This window comes from Populus euphratica, unplaced genomic scaffold (assembly GCF_000495115.2).
Source record: "Populus euphratica unplaced genomic scaffold, PopEup_1.0 scaffold17.1, whole genome shotgun sequence".
NCBI classification, from domain to species: domain Eukaryota; kingdom Viridiplantae; phylum Streptophyta; class Magnoliopsida; order Malpighiales; family Salicaceae; genus Populus; species Populus euphratica.
In genome coordinates this window covers 483,735-498,585 of record NW_011499884.1, presented here as the reverse complement: position 1 = coordinate 498,585, position 14,851 = coordinate 483,735, and the positions used below count along the sequence as shown (strand labels likewise).

General features: G+C 32.0%; 2 long non-coding RNA genes across 2 annotated transcripts; both read left to right on the top strand.

Annotated features, from left to right (window-relative positions):
• Window positions 1–5,255: 5,255 nt before the first annotated feature.
• LOC105129931 (uncharacterized) lies at window positions 5,256–6,082 on the top strand. Its single transcript, XR_843153.1, has 2 exons — window positions 5,256–5,756; window positions 5,930–6,082. It is a non-coding gene; the product is annotated as an uncharacterized LOC105129931 (long non-coding RNA).
• A 73-nt stretch (window positions 6,083–6,155) lies between these two features.
• LOC105129932 (uncharacterized) lies at window positions 6,156–6,904 on the top strand. Its single transcript, XR_843154.1, has 2 exons — window positions 6,156–6,249; window positions 6,347–6,904. It is a non-coding gene; the product is annotated as an uncharacterized LOC105129932 (long non-coding RNA).
• The last annotated feature ends 7,947 nt before the right edge of the window (window positions 6,905–14,851 follow it).

The following is a 14,851-nucleotide window of genomic DNA, read 5'->3' as shown; positions in this document are numbered from 1 at the left end:
AAGATGGGATGAAAAAAAAAAATTGAGGTCTTTATACTCATTATGCCTAGCAAATAGAATGAACGAGGGGGGGGGTGGTTTTATAACAATTTTTAATATTTTTTATATCATCTTGCAATGGAAATTTCTCGCACGATTACAATTATATATTCGTGATCAACATATTCTCAAGAACTAGAAAACGTTTAGATTTGATCTCTGCAGTGTGTTTTATATAATGTTACTGGTAATCTAACAAGCAATACACATGCCGACAGTCATTGAGTTGTTAATTCTTTACGCTTGAGGATAGAAGCACATGTATTGGTTGAAATGAGGGAAGGATCACCACTTTTACTAATTAACATGGATTAATTTCACCAGTGAAAAGCGATTAATAATTGAAGATGGTTTAACCACTCAAAACCTCGTCGTACGCTCGCACCAAATACACAAGATCGAATATATTCATAAACATTCCTGCAAATGAAGTTCACTGGTTTGCATAATAAAGTTTAGCTTTCCTCACTAGCAGTGTGTAACTGATCGATATAGAAAACGCACTAGAAAGCCTAATTAATGAACTTCAGCCATGGCACTTATTCTCAGCTACTAATAGTACTCCTGCATAACTATATATATAAAGTTTAATTCAGTTTTTTGGTTTGATATATTCAGCATTTTCAACTGGAGGGTGTCCCGGATAGTGACTATAAGGTGGCAATGGCTTGTGAAAGGGTGGTGGCTTCACTATAACAGGAGGCTTGTAGACCGGTGGCTTCTCAATCTTTGGTGGCTTGTAGACCGGTGGCTTCTCAATCTTTGGCGGCTTGTAGACTGGTGGCTTCTCAATCTTTGGTGGCTTGTAGACTGGTGGCTTCTCTATCTTTGGAGGCTTGTAGACCGGAGGCTTGTGTTCTGGGAATGGCTTCTCTACCTTAGAAGGCTTCAAATAAGGTGGCGTAGGCCCATACGTAGGCGGTTTGTCGGGATCTGCGAAAGAGGGAGTGACTAAAACAACCACTCCCACGAACAACACTAACAAGGATGTCATTTGCATTTTGAGGTTTCTCGTGGTGAAAAATCAGAAGAAAGTGTTGCCCTTTAATGCTAGTTTCGGACCCTTCCTCGACGTACACGTGTCCAATCTTTCATTGTTATGCATTTCGTATTTTAGAGAGAAAAGTCAAGGGTAAATTTAATATTTAATTGAGACATAACTGTGGTGGGTGCAGTTAGGTCCCATGAAGTTGAAAATGGGGGCAAATGGCCCCTGTGAAGGAAGAAAGATGTGATTTTAGGAGTCTCCTTGGAAGTGGAGTAGTGGAGTGTAGATTGTTTTTTTTTAATTTTTTAATATATTAAAATAATATTTTTTTTTATTTTTAACATCACCATATTAATTAAAAAATTAAAAAAATTAAAAAAAATGTTAATTGAAAACTTTTTCGAAGAAAAAAAGTACAAGGTTGTGAACTGGTATCAAAAGAGTTGAAAAAATTGAAAATGGGGGCAAATGCAAAGTTGTTTATACCATGTGAGGGTATGATTTTAATTATCTTTTGCTTTTCACTTGAATCAGGCTTCAAGTTATGCTTTTAGGTCGGCAAATGCTAAGTTGTTCATACCATACCATGTGAGGAGGAAAGGTGTGATTTTATGTGAAGGGTGCATTTAGGTCCCATTGAGTCGAAAATTTTGAAAATGGGGGCAAATGCTAAGTTGTTTACACCATGTGAGGAAGAAAGGTATATATGATTTTAATGATCTTTTGCTTTCACTGGATTCCGGCTTAAAGCTGCACTTACATCGCAACAGCAATTCTCACATAAAAAACAGAGAGGAAAAGTTACAATTGCAAGCAAAAGTTGATTCAAACCTAAGTTACAATTGCAAGCAAAAGTTGATTCAAACCTTTCACATGGTGGCTGCTTAATGTGGCTTATACAGGGAAGCATTTCAGATATATAGATAGCATTCAAAATCATTTTCCCTCCCGGAAAGTACTGATCAATTAATGAGCGTGATTACCACAAGTATAGTTATATAATAAATGTTTGCTTCACTAAATTGTAAGAAAAATAATAAAAAACAGAAAAATTATTATACATCAAGTTACGATTATGGATTATAGATTGAAACAATAATTTTTTTCTTTTTCATTCCTTTATTTATTTTTTGTTTTGATCATTAAGTTTTTTGTTTATTTTGTTTTTCCATGTTGTATTGATTTAAAATTAAACTTATTTATTTATTTTGATTTATTTTTTATATAGTTATTACGATATAAAAAAAATATTACTCGATTTTACATGAAAAAATCAATTTATTGCCTACAAAAAACTAAAATTTAGAGACCAAAATTGACAATGAAACAAAAAATAATGTTTTTCCTTTATTGGTATTGTTCATCTAGTGCCTTTTTAAAGAAATTTATCTTGTAGGACTTTTCTGATTTTATTTTTTGTTTTTTTAGTTTCAAAATTTTATGTTTTGTTTCAAAATTTTATTTTCCCGTTACATTTTAATTTTTGAATTTGAGAAAGAAGACAGAAGGAGAGTCACCAAAAATTAAACAACAAAAAAAAAAATCAATCACCCAAATTTAATGTTATTGTGCTCCTTTTAATAAAAAAAGTATCATTGAGATGTTTTTAAATTTTTATATTATCGGAAAAAAATAAACAAGGATTGAGAAAGTTTTTTTTCCTGATTTATTTTTGTATTTTTAAATTGATTTAAGAATGTTTTGAGTTGAGAAATTGATTTCTTAATATTTTAAAAGTATTTTTTTAAAAAAAAATTTGTAGGTGTAAAAACCTTATCCTGATTTTCCATCTCCTTTATTTTCTTTTAAAAAAAATATATATTATTTACCTTTTATTTTCATTGAAATGTATTGTGATAAAAAGGCTTAACATGATATATGATATTGAAATCACTATTCAATTTTACCATGATTCTTAAATAATATTTTTTATGATGGTTTTAACAATTATTTTCAATTATTAATACTTATTATGCAAAACAAGAAATAAAATATTGCTCATGAATATTCAATAAAAATAAATTTACCTTTTTAAAAAACATTTGATGGGTTTTCTACATTATTTTATCATATTTATTAAAAAAAATTCTTCAATCACATACAAGAGATATTGTTTTAATTTTTTTAAACATGTTTTTAAGATCATAGTAAGTTTTTGTTTTAAAAACAAAGTTTATAATAAAAAATTACTTTCATTTAAAAATTCAAGAGATACATTGATAAGTAAATGAAATCTAGGCTCAAGAAATGCATTTTTTATCGATAAACTTATTTGTTATTTTTTTATAAAAAAATATTTTTATAATTATTTAATTAAATATATAATAAATTTTAAAAAATAAGGTTATTAAATTTGATTAGAAGCATGACATAATTCATAAGTTTTCTGACTTTAATCTAATTTAATTTGAATTAATTTAATATAATATCACTAATGTTTTTCTATAAAAAATAATTAGACCCACACTGTTTTTAACTTTTTTTTAAAATCAAATGAGATAAGCTAGATTAATTGAGCCACAGTGAATCAACTCATACCTTGTTTGTTTATTTTGAAACACGGCTCAATTTAAAAGCCAGGTCGAGGAGTTACCATGTGACGAGATTAATTGGGTTTTAATTATAATTCCAATAAAATCCATGTGATGGTGTGCATGTCGCTAACTAGTTAAGGGCTGAGATAAGAAGCTCAATCTGGTACTCCATAAATGTTTCACTGAACTGGCTACAAATGTCGTCGGCCACTTGTCAAATTGTGCGGGCATTTAAAGCTTTGTTGATTTTTATAGGGAACTAGACATGGACTTTTCCTATTATAGCAGCCTAGGTTATAATTGGACCAGGTTGGCAGGAAGAGTTTAGTTTGTCCTTGTATTTTGAAATTATTTTGTTTTCAAATATTTTTTTTATTTTTTTGATTTATTGATGTTAAAAATATTTTTTTAAAATTAAAAAAAAATTATAATTTTAATATATTTCAAATAATACATACTTTAAAAAACCATTACTACTATATTTTTAAATACTTTTCAAAACCTAGTTTTACCTATGTTAGAAAAACTTTAGGAATGGAGAGTAAAATTTAAGAGGTACGCGTAGGATGGGGAAACAAAATGTCGAGAGGAGAGAATTTTTAAGACTCGTGCAAGTTCTATTTTTTTCTAACTAACCATTTATTTTCTATTATTTCTTTACAAATAATCAATAGGCGCCACTAATAAATATTATATATTATATTTTATTATATATAATTTAAATTTTGATTTTAAATTTAAATTTATTGGATTCCACCATTATACATGGTTCTTACACGGAAATGAAATATTCTCAATATTTTATCCTTTAAGCACTTTTTACATCTTTAATATTTTATCTTTTAACACTATATCTTAAATCAAACAGAACCTAAGTAACCATGTCCACCTCTCTTCGGAGCCCTTTTCTGTGATGGTTGGTTGAGGATAATATTCAAGGTCACCACAGAGCTCCCAAGAGGTAGCAATTTTTCATCAGCCCAAAGAGAAGGCATAAGATGTGAATATGAGATGGAGATAAGGCCGGGCTCTCAAGTGGCAATGGACAGTGGTCCACCACCATCACTTTCCGAAAAGGCCTGAACGCTTCAATTGAGTGGTCGCAGCCTGCCGCCCCCCTTGAGAATTTTCAAAGAAAACAAGCGTCATGATCGCTGTCATTATCAGCATTTCTTTCTCTCGAGGGAAGAGCTTTATGGGGTCCATTTTACCTCGCCGCTCCTTTTCTACTACTCGAAACACTCGCTGCTTGCTTTTACTTAGGTGTTAGAAAAAAAAATGAAAAATTAATTAAATTAAGAAAATTAATTAAAAAAATTAAAAAATTTAACTATAAAAAAACTGATTAATCTAATTAGAATATTTAAAAAAAATATTTAATTGGGTTGGATTTTAGTTTTCTAAATGTGAAATTAAAAAATCAAACTAAATTGAACCAAACCAGAAAAATAAACCAAACTGAAAAGAACCAAACCAAGCCCATTAAAAAAATCTAAAAAATCCTAAAAAATAATATAATTTTTTATTTTTAACATAAAAAATAAAAATAAACCAAAATTAGTGGGTTTAAACAGGTTTTGGTTCGATTTCAACTTCTTTTTATATCTTGTAAAATTTTAATTTTGTTATTTTTACTTATCTTTTTTCTCCTTCAAAAAAACACCATTCATTCTTTACTCCACTACAAAGAAACCCAGACCCCCAAAGAGATCCCTATTCCCTTTAATCTATTTTCACCCCTTTATTTTAGTCAGAAGACTTAACAGAGGCAAAAAAATAAAATAAAAAATGGAGCCTTTTGTTCTTGATGGAATCATTAATAGGTTGCTTGAAGTTGGGGGAAACCAGGATCAGCTTTCCGAGGCTGAAATTAGGCAACTTTGCGTCACTCCGAGGGAATTTTCCTGAAGCAGCCCAATCTTCTAGAGCTTGAAGCTCCTATCAAGATTTGTAGTAAATATCCTTTTATAAAACCCCATTATTTTTCTCCCAGCCATATTTATAATGTCAATTGAATTTTTCATGTTAGGACAGTCAAAGCAGATTGTCACGTCTAAGTGGATTTGTTATGTATATATTGATTGGAATTTGAATTGGTTAGTGATCAAGGCTCATGGGAAACTGCCAAAACTCTGTTCTTTATGGGGAATGTGATGACATTTTTTGACATTGGTTTTGAGACGTGGATAAAAGCGGTGAGTGCATTCATCTAATGCCTAAATGATTTAAAATTTTCATTTCAGAATATATTCCCTTCTGTTCCTTTATAATCATAGCACACAGGGTTCATTGGGCAATATGCACTAAAAAAATGAGATCTAGGTGATGTTTTAATAGTTGGCCTGCTGAATTTTTTTGGAATTGGCAGATTATGAAATAAGCAGGCAGTTTGACAATGCTGGTGCCATGATGACCATGGATGAGAATCCACAATGTTCTTTCCAAATACTGAGACCTGCAGCGAAGAAGCCAAAATTTGGTGTTGGGAGCACTGTTACAGCTAAGAGGGGCACCATTCCACCCTACTCCTAGTATACATACCTGTTATTTTATTTACAAATAATATTCCGAAAGGGTTTTAGGTGGTTGTTTAGGAACACCATGGTCATTTGTTAGTGTAGGTCATAGTGGAGGTTTCATTGTCAGGGGAATTCATTCTCATCGTTTATCCTTTCCTTTTCCTTAGAAGTGAGAAAAATCAGATTAGAAGGTTTATTGATTCTTGATAAGTAAGTTCACTGGCTTGGAGTCTTTCTAACATTAAATCCTTCATCTTCATCTACAGCACAGAAGGTCAAAAAGATGGTGTGAAAAGATTCCGATAATTGATTTTTCGATTAATGCTTTCATCAGCACTGTTGGACGTTCACGTATGTGCTTTATGTGAGTGGCAGTATCTAGATATAGCACCTAGGAATCATTAAAAATTACATGGTGTTTCCTCAACTCTGCCTTATAATGCCTTCTCCAAGTGATATAGTGCTTGAAAACTGGTCAATTAGTTTTTCGATAAGCATCACATACGAGTATTCCATGCACATAATGATATTTAATATTGATTACACCCAAAATAAACATCTCCCATTGAGCAGATGTGAGTTGGTCGATTCCTATGAAAGAGAGTGATCAAGATAAGAAAGTTTCAGGGAGAAGCTGCGAAGCATCGACCAGCACATATGGGAACTTCTAATCTACTGATTACGAGACTTGTTAATGAAAAGGAACGTGCGATGTGGCAGAAAAAAATCATGGAAGATTCCTGAAGTAATTTAGCGTTATTAAAACAGAAGTTTAGGTCATTTGTTTCATAAAATAGAGAGCTCCTCTCATCTCATTTTAATTCTCCAGGCAGACCCATGCACGCTTTTAATTCAATTCATCTTACAGCTTTTATTTTCTTTCTTGACTACCTTTTTAGCTTAACAGCAAACCTTTCTATCTTGAACACTGAATAAGAGATAACTTGCCCGGGTGATGAACAAGCACTTCTGTTTTTGTTTTTTGACAACATGGATTAGAAGTTTGTTTTGAAAAACCTCCAGTAATTATGTAATTATTGACGAATATTATAATAGGAGAGAAACTAGAAAAAACACAAGATTTAAACCACGAACTACAGACATGACTCTAGTACGTCCCAAAGTCGGGTGTTGGTCTGTCAAAGACGGACATGGATGCCCCCTTTTTTACTGAAAGTTGATCCCAGTTGCCCAGAAAGCCAGGTTCTAACATAACATCAATTACTTTGATACTTAAGATTCCGTAACGAGTAGATACTTCCGCAGAAACATAATCGAGATTGGATCTTGTACGAAGGTAGACTTCACACCTAACCCATCTAGACGATAAATAGATAAATAAATGGGTTTCTTGCGGGCATTTGCCAGCTTCAACAAGAGATTCACCTGCCACGTAGGGGAATAGAACGCTTATCTCTTCGATTACACGAATAGTGGTAATCTATATCTGCAAAGTTGACCGTTATCCCATTGCATGTAGTAGATTACAATGGTTCTGTTACATGTACAAAAGAATGGCATAGCCGTAACAGAGGAACATTATTGAAAAACATGATGAATGCATGATGAGTGGCAATTGCCATTGCCCACACTGTTTTCATTGTTACATTCCTTATTCTCCTTACGTAACAACCTTGCCTAAATACTGGATTCTTGGAAATATCACTTGTATCAGGTCCATTGTACCTAACAAACATTAACAATGACCTTAAAGAGTGGGTTCTCTTTCAAGTCTTAACCTTTCCAATGGCGTGTTATAGTGCAAGTGAAAATCTAGCGTGAGATTCTGGCATTGATCTTCCGGACAGTTAATTTATTCTTCATTATCTTAGATCGCTTGTGGGGCAATGACAGTTCTATTTGAAATTATTGTGGCACAAAATCCACTTTTGTTACTTCAAATTTGGGAATCCATGAATTACATCATGGGGGATTGAAATTCGAGGTCTCTTTGAGGCGATCGTAAGTGCTCCTGGAGTCCCTTAAAGTTTCTCATTTAAAATTGAGAATATTGCAGGCGACAGAGGGTTCCACTTAAAATGTTCTCTTCCTTTCTTTTTCCAAGATGTTGCTGGCTTCCTGCTAGCTCTAGGTTGACAATTTTTGGCAACTGCTTATTATTTGTGTCTGATTCTCTCTCTGTTCATGTGTAAATATAGTATCGTCCGTGTGTTTCTTCATTCATCAGTGTAAATTTGAACAGGCTTCCCGGCAATCACACACCCCAGGCCCAGAAAGCTTCGATCATGAATGGACAAAAATCATGCCCGAAGTCAGGATGGGCTTATTCGTTCGAGAATTGAATAAGTTAGTTTCTAATAAATGCCATCGCACTCACAATTTATCGGGCCTTAGGCCTTTTTCTTCGCAGTCACGCTTTGGACATTTATATTAGAACCCCTTGGCATTAGGCAAGCTTGAAATAGATGAAGTACATGGTCCACATCCACAGAGAAATCAATCGACCTCAAAGAACACAAGGCCTAATCCATTTCCTTCTGAAATTCTTTCCAGGCATACCCGTTTCATTATTATTAGAGGCTACTTCTGACAAACAAACCATAGAAAACGCTTAACTGTGGTTCTATGATGTGAAATTTATTACTCCCATCCTCTAAAAGAGGCCAATCCACTTGAGTACAAGAAGACATTGACTTTCTATGTACCTTGACGTCCCTACATTCTTAATTAATTCCGCTTTATTTTCCTTTAGGATAAGACAGCTTCTGAAAATGTTGTTTTCTTAAGGAAACATCTTGAATGTCTTCATAGATGATTAAAGCTGATGTTTTTATTAAAGAGATTGTAGTAACTCAATTTTTAAATAAAATAATAAAAATTAAATGTAATTGACAATGGGGTTAAGATAACATAAAATTTGAAGTTTGGGGATGTAATTATAAAATTTGAGAGTTAATTGATTAATTTTAAAAGAATTAAAAGTTAAAGATTTAATTAAGGGTCAAATTGAACAATTTAGAAATTAAGGACTGTTTTGTAAACAATCTTATAATTTAGGGATTTAATTGAAATTAATCCAAAAAGGAAAAATTAAAAGAATTAATTAAGGATCAAATTGAACAATCCAGGAATTAAGAACTATTTTGTAAGCAGTGTTATAATTTAGGGATTTAATTGAAATTAATTCAAAGGAGCAAAATTAAAAGGAATTTTTAATTGCTTAAAGGTCCAATTGCCAAATTTCCAAAGTTCAAGGGTTAAAATGAAAATGTCCATTGCTGCTTGAAACGTCGCCGTTGCTAGTGGAACAGCCGTGTTCATCTTCTCCATCCTCATTCAACAAGGCTGAAAATCTGCAACGGATTCGATCCAATCGAGGACCACGTCTCTCGTCCACGATCTCGTTTGTGGAAGATTAGAGACAATCAGCCAGGGAGTCAATAAAAGAGCAAGAAAAACCTAGATAAAAAGGAGGAGATCAAAGCAAAAACAGAGGACCAAAAACCAGAGAGCAAAAACAAAGACAGATGCAAAAAAACAAAATACAGAAAAACAGAGCATAAATCTAGAGAAAGAAATAATACACAGAGAGACGGAGAGAACAAGAGAGCAGCAATACACAGAGACGAGTATTGGCCTTGCCATTGCCTTTGTCCCTGCAAACAACAAAAACCCAGAATCAAAACAAATTCCCAACAGGTCGGCTTCTTCATCATCTTCTCGACTTCAAAAGCTGCTGAGAAAACAAAAGGAATACGCAGACAGGTGAACACAGAAGGAAGATAAAGGGAAGAAATTGGCGAGAATCCATCAGCGTGATAAGCATCTTCGCCTCCCGAAGCAAGCATGCTCTTTCGTTTCTCCTTTCATTCTCTGCATATTGTGCTTGTAAACAAAGCAGAAGAAGGAGCAGAGGAGAGGAAGTAGTGTTGGCCAGCCAGAGCTTCATCATCGTCTCCATCGCCTCCAGCAAAACAGGTAAGTAACCTTTTTTTCTTACATTCTTCATAGTGAAATAGCATTTATACTATGCAAGTGAATTTTAATTAGATATAATTTATTGACTCACGACAGAATTAGAAATAAAAATATTAGTTTTAATTTATATTATTTATTGTATTTTATTTTATTTAACTAGAAAAAAATATATATATGTGCATGCATAAAAATAAATTTATTTTATCTGTTTATTCACTAATGTTAGAGTTAGGAATAAAAATATTGATCTAAATTTATTTTATAGCTATATAATATTTACCAATACCAAAGTTGGAAGTATTGGAATATTTATTGACGCTAGAGTCAATAACATTATAAGCAAATTATAATAGCTTAAACTAATAAATGTTTAATAATTTTAGATAAAACCAGCAATGCAGTCTACTTTAGATAAGACGCTTAAGGGGTGATAACATCTTTTTTTATATATAACTAGTCCTGTACTATAGAATTTTTATTGATTAGTTAGAGTTTCTAGTGATTATAATATTAGGTAGTGATTTCTTGAACAAAATTATTCTAAATCAAAAACTAAAATACTAAAAATGTATTTTTTAAAAACAAATTTTTAAGATTAACTCGATATCCGAGTACAACAGAGATTAACAAAACAATCACTTTATTTTGGTTTAATTAGGTAATGTCAAATGCATTTGAGATTCTGCTAGTTGCAGTTGCATTCCCGGCTGATGTCGTGCGCATACAGTTGAAATTGCTGCAATACGCATGGATATTTCTTTATTAACAGGTTGTGTGAAAATAGTATATTCATTTCACACAAAAAATCATAGTTGCTTGTGCACAAGCTTTTTCATGTCATGTTGTCAACACATCTATACACGATAGTCTTGAAATTACAAAACACCATGACTGGGTTTGTTTTTATTGAGGGGAAAAAGGCAGGTTGGGATTCATTTAGCGATAGTGTCAATTGTCGTGGTTCATAATTCAAGTATTTCATGAATATTGTGTTTCTAAATCACAACGGGTTGAAAGTATGTTATTTTATTTTATTTTTAATTATTTCACTAATATTTTTAATTTATTATGCTAATGTTTTTAAAAATCCTCAAAAATTAAATTTCAAGGTAAGAAATAGCACAACGAACCCGTTCTCATTAACATCGTAAAATGTTCGTCCAAAAAGCAGATTTAAAGGTAAAATAGTTAGAAGAGAATGCATGTGAAAGTCAAATCAACAACCTCAAGATTCTCCCTGCAGTCAGTTAACCACCGTCAGGTGGTAATTCCGGGAATGTAAGTGGCAATGGGTGTTGACTTAGTTTCTGGTTCACATGGAATATGGCATATGCTGTGAAAGATCTCCTTGACTTGCATCATGCCCTTCCTTGTTGCTATACATTATAGGATATATTAATCGAAAGGAATATCCAGAAATGATGTCTAATTAACTATTCATAATCACCGATCTCCCTTTTAATTAATTATTAATACTTCAATTAAACTCTTTATTTAACTCGTAGCTCAAATTACTAACTTAATTATATTTAGTTCAATTGATTGCTCAGTCATCAATCATTTCACATTATTTAAACGAGACGAGAGTAAACTTGGAGGGTTGCTATATTGTGAGCTCTAAGAGGCTTCGGGATAAATTATAAAATATTGTCAAGCACAAGCAGTCGGGATCGAATTTGCAATGCAAAGTGGTGATGGTGGGTTGAAGCTGTCTAGACTCTGTACGAACTGGTCTCAGGATGGCATGTACGAAACATGATGACCATGATTGCTAAGCACTCAATCGGCATTTCATACAGAATAAACAATCAAGTGGACACGTCATACATGGGTTTTCCTATGTATCCTGCGGGGCCTTAAAAAGATGGAGTTCTACTTCCGAATCATTTGCTGGTGTTCTAAATTATGATGCGATGACACAACCACGATGCCCATAGACTTTAGCTGTTGTGGACTTGCATGACGACGACGACGACGTCCATGATGAAGATATGAAAAGAAATATATAATTGCATAATTAACTAGCAATATCTGTGCCAGTATAGGGCAAATCTGACGTGTAAAATTAACAAAATAAAAGAATATATATCTTATAAAATAATATAAATTATATTTTAAAACTTTATTTAACAATTTAAATTATTATATTGAATTGTTGTTTTATATAATATCAAAGTTTTGATAATTAAATAATTATAAATTTAAATTTTATTATTTCTATTTATTTAATAAAAATTAAACATAAAATACTAAAAAATTATATAAGTTTTAAGTTCAAAAGATATTCAATAGAGAGAATATATATAACAAAAAATAATATAAATTATATCTTAATATATCTTATTTAGCAATTTAAGTAATTAAGTTGAATTGAAGAATAACATAGAAGGTTTTTCTTTGTATTTTTAAGGTATTCTCTAGCAATATTTTTTAAAGATTAAGAAATATAATTTAATTATTTAAATGTCATTATAATTTTTTTATTCAGAGCAAAGAACTCAACGAAAAACATTCTTGATATTTTATTAATATCATATGTAGCATTGGTTTTTATGAATAAAATTTGTTGGGTTCAAAGTGCCCATTTGCAATCCGGAACATGACACTGATCATCAATAGAATTACCCTAACTTTAGGGAGAAAACAAATCGGTGAGCCTCGAAAGGTTTATCAAATAATCCGATAACTTTCATCATAGGGTGGGACCCTGCAGCTTATCTGTACCTTACTTGTGTCTCCTTCCTTGCAACCAGCATTACTATAATTACACGTTGCTGTTCATTTTTAAAAGTCAATGGATAGCTGTTAAGGTTACATCGTTTCACACCAGAGGGACGAGGTGCTCTGAAAATCCCTCGTATTGCTTGCAGGAAACTCAGTACTCTGACCTTCTCTTTATAATCATTTAACTATAAATAACAAGGTATTAATTTATATTTTTGGTGGGGATGGTTTATTAAAGTATTTTTTAAAATAATTTTTTATTATTTTTTTAAAAAATTATTTTTTTACATCATTATATTAAATAATATAAAATTATTAAAAAAACTCAAAAAATTTAGAAATATTTAAAAAAAAAAAAAAGAAAACAAAGTACAAGTATATCTCAGAAAAAACTGAGTGGTCATTTTCATGGTGGGGTCAACAAAGTATTTAAATTCACGGCTACATTCCCTGAACTTCTTTTAATAAAATGGATTAGCTCACCCTTTTTGGTCTTCACTTATCTATTTATTTATTTTTGGAGAGGAGAGGATGAGAAAATGCTGTCTGAGATGAATTCTGTCCCGTAGAATCAGTGGTGGCCCGCAATCCACAGGAACTGAGAAACTGATTAAAAGTGTCATTATAGTCCCCATATTTAGGGAAGACTTCGTTAGTAGTACAACCTTTTTAGGTTTTGCTTCAGTCCTGGAAGAGGAGAATGGGTGTTAGAATGAATACAATCTGAAAGAATTTGGAGATGGTAGGATTAAATTCTCCTTTTGAAGTAACGACTCGCCCCCTTGGTTAAATCATAAAATAGGATGAGGATAACGACATCAGAGTTATTTAAAGGGATGATGGAATCCCCAAGTTTTACGTTATGTTTTTATTATAATAAAAATTAAATGATATTAAGAAATCATTGTAAATGCAAAGATATTTTATTATGAATTGTAATAATAATTTTATTTTTAATTTATCATCTTTTTATGAGCAGATAAATATCTCTTTAATTTTTTTTTATTATTATTATTCATTGCTTCTTCTCTCTCCTTTTCTGTTAAATTTTTACAACTCAAATCACAAAAAAAAATAATAGTGAATTAGAAGAGGAAAGATACTTGAGTTTAATAACAATTTCAAGTCTAAGTGTATTAGATTTGACAATCCTATCAAGTCCAAGCTAATACCCATACAAGACTCAAGCATTATAGGTTTAGAAGCATGTTAACTCAAGCAACTTAGATGTGGTACCCATGTTAGGTCTGCGCCATGTGTCTGGAATCACACTAGTCCCAAGAGTCATGGGTTTAAAAGGCACAAAATTTTAATTTTTAGGTTAGAGGCTTCTTTTGTTTTTTTAAGAAAAAATCAACAGTGAAAATATAACTATGTCCTTAAGGGGGTGAAAGATATGCATGTTTTGAGGGGCTTCTTCGTCTTTTTTTATATTAAAATAGTTTAAATACGAAATTACTTTTGGGTTTAAAAAAAACAAAGCTTCATTTAGGGATGTTTTTATTGTTTCTATATGGTTTTATTATAAATATAATGAGGGGTTATCAGACATAGGCATCTGAGTCTGACACCAAACTCAAGACGTTTAGGTCTAAAGTAATTGCCAAACTCAAGCTACTGGATCTGAAATCATGTCGAGTTATTAGATTCAGGTGTTATCCAAGACACGGGTTTAGCATGGTTGCTAAACTCAAATGCTTGGATGTAACATGGTTTTAGCAACTTCATCATTACCAATCCTCTAACATTGGTAAGAATCCTGAAAATCCCTTGATTTCTACTGTCCCAGCTAGTTTACCAAGAAAGGGGGGACGATTTCCATCTTGATCACTGTAATTTTATGGTGCTTGACCATAAATTCTTCGTAAATAGACCACCAACACCTCAATTTGTTTTGAACATACCAACACCTCAATTAAAGATGACGATTAATAACTATTTAAAGGCACAAGTGTGTGTGTGTATGTATAAAGCTAAAATATCCATTTAATAAAAAAGGGGTTATGATTAATAGAGAGGATACAAAAAAGAGGCAAACTTGTGAAAGAGTTGACAATCATTAAATGGGTATATACCATTAGATACCTCATTGATTTTGGGTTTGTGTT